General features: G+C 37.9%; 1 long non-coding RNA gene across 1 annotated transcript; it reads right to left on the bottom strand.

Annotated features, from left to right (window-relative positions):
- Positions 1-719: 719 nt before the first annotated feature.
- LOC131257518 (uncharacterized) lies at positions 720-2,875 on the bottom strand. Its single transcript, XR_009177474.1, has 2 exons — positions 1,371-2,875; positions 720-1,241 (listed from the first exon to the last, which is right to left on the bottom strand). It is a non-coding gene; the product is annotated as an uncharacterized LOC131257518 (long non-coding RNA).
- Between the last annotated feature and the right edge of the window lie 3,199 nt (positions 2,876-6,074).

Genomic DNA, 6,074 nt, shown 5'->3' with positions numbered 1-6,074 from the left:
AGCTGCAACTACAAAACAAGCACCCAAACACATGCAGGATCCAGGCCACTCATCACACCAACCTTGTAGTGAATTTGCATGATTCCAAAAAAATTAGGCTATTCAAAATGATACATATCCAGGAATATAGACTATTGAAAAGTGGATGGTTGAGGATCTAAATAGCAGTTGCACACACAATAGCCCACTTGATGATCAGATGACTAACATAGTTGATTCCCCTGATTTTGGGGCTATGACCCATCTGTATATATGATTGTGTAGGGCACTACATATGGGACAAATTGATGGCTGTCCAAGCATGTTTTAGCTGTCCATTTGTTTTCTAGACTTTGCCCCATCTGATGGATATTCAACTGCTAGATTTGACTAGGAACAGGGCCCAATTGACGGACAGCTTAGATCTTGCAGTTGTTTTCTAGCTAAGGCACATGTGATGGCATGTAAAACACTTTAAAACACTTTATCAAAACCAGATCAACAATCATCATACCCTGGATTCTCCAGTTTAAAACACTTTATCTATATTACAAGAAAAAGTATCAAATCTAATGAGAATGGAAATTAATAATAGAAATATTAAAATTTTCTGATAGAAGGATACATGTTGTTCTGAAAATCATATGGGATCATAAAATGAGTATACAAGCTAGCAACTGAGACCCTCCCTAGCTTTTAACAAAGTGTGAACTTTTATACAACTCATGAAACTCTAAATATCTCAAGAAATCATAACTCACAATCCTTTTTCTTTCCTTTTTTCTTAACTCAGCATCATTTTAAAGAAAGTTTTACCATACAAAATGAAGCATTTCAAAAGAACTCAACAAAACATGTATAACAGTTCCCATGCATTCCCCCAAAAATTCAAGAGATGCATTGTACATTTCAGTCCCATGCACTCCTGCTTTAAATAAATAAATAAATTTAAAAAAAAAAAAAAAAAAAAAACACCCCATGCACCATGGCATTGGTTTATAGATGTTAACCCATGATTAGTCTAAACAACTCTAATCTTTTTCTTTTTTAGGACATCCAAAACTCAGAAGGCCAAAGGAGTCAGGCTCCTTATCTTCTTTTTTTTCCTTTAACCAAGAAATGGTTAAACAAAAAGACCAATGAACTAGCATAAATGAGAAGAATAGAATCTACCTTGCTTACTTCTCTAGATCTTGATTGCAAGATCCCACTGGAACTACACTTGCACACTCATGATGGCTATCGCTTAAAGCATTCATCCCCTGCACCTTATGAACACAAAAATACACTAAACTTCACGTAACTAGCAGATTGGTTAACTTTAGCTTCACAACCTCTAAAAAACGAAACCAAAATATACATATCATATTGAAAGACAATAACATGCATACCTGTGTATTTGAAGGTTGCCCATGAATCCGGTTTGGCCTTGAGTTGAGATCAATCATTGTAGAGGTGATCTTGCCCTGATCCTCTGTGTTAGCATCTAGCACTAGAATAGGAGAGACCCTGTGGTTTTACAGTTTCTCATCTGTACCATGAGCATGCCAAAACTGGATCAGTTACCATCAGACTAACTCTGGTGACTACAAAAACCGAGATTGGACCTACAAACCTAGTCAAAGACTATTCGCAGAAGCATGCATGCATGGACAAAAACTGAAGAAAGAATCAACATCTCGACACCTTATATTGAGAATATGTAATGACCTCAAGGATTTGTGCCATAAAGTCTTCTGACCAGAAGAATGTACATCACATCTAGTCTATGCACTAACTCATGTTGCTAAATTAAGCACCCTACACATTTTCTATGGCAATTCATAAACAAAAATAGACCTGGTGGACATATGACTCCATCTAAGTCACCCCTTATTTTTAGTTCTAATTGTAGTGTCGAACCAGACTAGGTCCGACTGAATCTGAGTCAACTTGGACGAGTTGCATGGGACTTGTCTGAGTCTTAAAACCTCGGTGGAAAGGATCTAACTGTTGACTATATGTTCTTTTACCAGTACATGACCCACAAAAAAAAAGAACAATGTTTTGCTCCTTGCTCTGCCAAGCAATCATAAAAAACCTCATAAATGGTCTGGATCACATAAAGGTGGGCCCCACAACCAAGGAAAAATATTGGTTTGCTCTTTCATCTGCCAAGCAATCATAGAACACCTCTGGAACACATAAAGGTGGGCCCAACAACATAGCTAAAAAAGTTGTTTTGCTCTTTGCTCTAGCAAGCAATCATACAATACTACATATACCTTATTAAAGAAACTGAAATGGGTCATGTGCATCAAGAGTCAATGGCAAGCAATCATACAAAACTACATACCTTATTAGAGAAATTGAAATGTGCCATATGCATTAAGAGTCAAGACGACATGCGTGATCACATGTACATGTGCAAACATACAAGCCACTCATCAGGTGGGCTCCTACCATGCAGGTGCCTTAGCAAAAAAGTTGGGCAAATCCAACCGCCAGAAGAGACATGAAAGGGCGTCCACCATATTTAGCACATGTTACATCTCACCTGGTGATTGAATTGCCCAATTCTGATGCTGGGGCATCTGACATATGGGCCCACCTGATGAGCGGCTCACACCTTGAACATGCAGGCCATGTTGGCACATATGCATGGCGGTCGCGTATAAGAATTCAATTAAAATAAAATCCATCCTTATTCCTATCTTCTCTCAGCACAATCAAAATTAGAAACTAAAGCAACCCAGATTAACTCAGTGTATGTAGAAGTTACTGTCGTTAAGTCACAGCCTCAAAATCAGAATTTTTTGGAGCAACCAGTAAATATACAAATACAAACAGAATTTTAAGAACAAAATTTATCATAGATAGATGTTTTTCAATATTCATAGGCATTTATTTAGTTTGCATTTAGTTCTCACACAATGCAAGGAATGTACGTTGTCACTGGTTTGAAGTAACTGGCTATATGTACAATTAAAACTCAAGTAACTGATCTGCCAGCTGATTCATGTTAAATTAAATATATACAAAATACCAACTTGTAGAAAATTCAAGAGAAGAATTCAATAGCTTCTGGTCCTAATCTTCAGGCCCTCTTTCGAGCCATTACAAAACCGTCATCAACCCATACAAGAAAATGCCCAACAATATAATACACAGATAGATAATGAGTCCCACATAAAACTCCTGTTGGCCGTTTCACAAACTAGAAAGCCAGTACAAAGCAATTGGCTCTGTGAATTTGAAAATCACAGAATTCTGTAATCAATGTTATCAAATTGAACAATCTATAGTTGTTCAAACCTCAACTCATCATGGCTATTTGCAGGATGAGAAAAACTCCAAGCATATGTTCTTACTCTGATATCTAGTAACTTAGAAACATTCAATTCCTTCCCATGAAATTCTCATGTACTCTTTCTACTGAACAACACCCAATACCCAATTTCCATCACTGATATTACCAATTTTGTAAAACTTAAAAATCAATATCAATACAAAAGAATATCCTAATTCATAAATTCGTAATTCGAAAATCGTCAAATACCATTCAGCAACGCCATCAAATCCAACAATTCAGAAAGCTTAAATAATCTACATTCCTCACAACCATCAAAAATAAAAATAAAAAAGGAAAAATAGTAGTAAAAGAACAAACCTCGATCACGGTTGTGCAGGATGAGCAAAGATTCCTCCAGTTTACTACCTCCAGTTTACTATCTTTTATGATCTTCCAAAAACTTAACAGCACATGAGTCATGGGAAAATGTATTAACTTGTCTTACAAGTTCAATGTCTTCGCAAGAAACCTTCCTGCCATCATTGCTGGAGATGGATACCGAACCTGAATCCGCTCTGGGAACCTCAGTTGGAGGGTTGTTTCTCTGGTCACCTTGAGATTCTTGTGGTACTTGAGATGATAGGAAAGAACTAGAAAAGCTAGGAGTTAGTTGATTAGTTGGGATTGTCCAACAGGCTAGCTTTCACACCATCTACCACCAGGAAAAAGCTAGAAAAACAGATGGCACGCCGTTTCATCCAGCCATTTCATCAAACAGATAGCATGCCATTTCATCAAACAGTTAGCATGCATCAAATCTGAAAGATAGAAAAAGAGACATAAAGAGAGGAAAATATCAAACCTATGCCTCAAAGATATGAGAAGGGTTTTGAATGGCGGGTGTTTCTTGGGTTATGATCTTCACGGCTGCTGCAATGGAGAGAGCTAGAAGAGACAGAAGGGTTTTGAATGGCGGGTGTTTCTTGGGTTATGATCTTCACGGCTGCTGCAATGGAGAGAGCTAGAAGAGACAGAGGAGATATTGGAGAGAAAGGGAGGAGAATGAGAAATATGGAGCAGAGATCGGGAGGGAGAGGGAGGATTGGGGAACGGAGAGAGAGAGAGAGAGAGAGGGGAATAGGAAACGGAGGGAGAGAGAGGGAGAGAAATGGACATTACTATTTGGGCGCGGCTCTGTTTGAGCGCGTGCCTAAATTTGGGCGTGTTTCGTGAGACGGACGTGGACGGTTCTGACAGGGGATCCGTGGCGCCCACCGCAATGTATTTGGTTTATCCATTCTGGCCATTAATTTTAGTAAAATATTTTATTTCATGATCCCAAACTTAAGGTAGATTGAAGGCCCAAGTAAACCACACTATAGGAAGCAAATGTAATTTAATCTCCATGTTTCCTACCGTGCGATCCGCTTGAGCCTTCGATCTAGCTGATTTTTTATTTCATGCACAAAAGTAATAATTCAAAATAGATGTACGGCTTGGATAGAACACATATTTTTTTAGACCCTATAGAGCCCCTTATAACACCGTTAATTATTAATGTTGTGACAACTTTTTAGCTACGGATTAAAACCATAGTAACTGTAGCTACAGTTCATATCCGTAGAAAAAATCTAACGTGGTTTATATCCTTTGCCCCTTTTTTGGGTAGTTTTTTGTCTTTTGTGACGAAAAGGGGGAGAAATGTGATATGATTCTTGATGTTATATGTATATGATCATTGGGGATGTGTGATTGTGGAGATATAATTGTAGAGATATATGGAAATATATTTCTTTTTTGATATGTATTTGATTAATACAAGTACTCTACAAATCACTTCGCCTGGATTGAGGGGGAGTATTGGATTGTGGGGGAGTTGTAGTGAGTTGTTGTAGCATTTCTGGTGCATGATTCTTTATTGAACTAGTGCATGATTCTTTAGTTGGTTTTTGTCACAAATTTGACAGAATGGGAGATTGTAAGTGCTATATTGGAAATCCAGCACCTGGATTTGTCAAATTTTATTGTACCAAACTATTTAGAATCTGTATCATGTTTGGATAAGTTGGAAAGATCATCTTCATGCATTTTAAGTTGTCCATATCATCGTCGAACTTTTCTACATATACAAGTTGAAGAACGTTGACAAAGTTCAAGACAAAAAGCTCAAGTACAAGAACTAAAGTTTGAAGCTCAAACTAAAGTTAAAGATCACTACCTTAAGTCTAACTCAAGTTTAAGACTTCAAGGACAAGGCTCATATACTTCAAGTTTTCGAAGTGATCGATGTTTCGATGTTTCAAACTCACAAACAAGGTATGGATGACCCTAAATTGACCATAGGATAGGTCATATTGATTACATATTGAATTTGGGTCAATGTATAAGTTTATAGGCTTTTCTTCGACTAGTCCTAGTCTTTGTTCGACTAGTCCGAGCACTGGCTCGACCAGTCCAAGATTTGTTGAGATTTTTTAGAAATTTTTTGTTATGGCTCGACCAGTCATGGACACTGCTCGACCAGTCGATTGAACAGTCTCGACTAATCGTGCAGTACTCGACTTTAAGTCCAGCAAGCTTTTTTGGTCCCACTCGACTAGTCGAGCAGGCCACTCGGCCATTCGACCAGTCGAGTAACGGGTTTATCTTATCGTGCCAGAAATTTTGAAAATTGCTTAGTGCTTCAACTAGTCGAACCGACCCTTAAACCAGTCGAGGGAATAGTATTTTAACCTATAAATAGAGGACGAATCTCAGAGTTTTTCATTCATTCCAAGCCTAATCAAGCCATCACTCTGGGAGATACGTTCCTACAATTGTGAAG

Source organism: Magnolia sinica, chromosome 10 (genome assembly GCF_029962835.1).
Source record: "Magnolia sinica isolate HGM2019 chromosome 10, MsV1, whole genome shotgun sequence".
Taxonomy (NCBI): Eukaryota; Viridiplantae; Streptophyta; class Magnoliopsida; order Magnoliales; family Magnoliaceae; genus Magnolia; species Magnolia sinica.
Note: the sequence above shows the minus strand (reverse complement) of the source record. Positions and strands in the feature narration are given on the sequence as shown.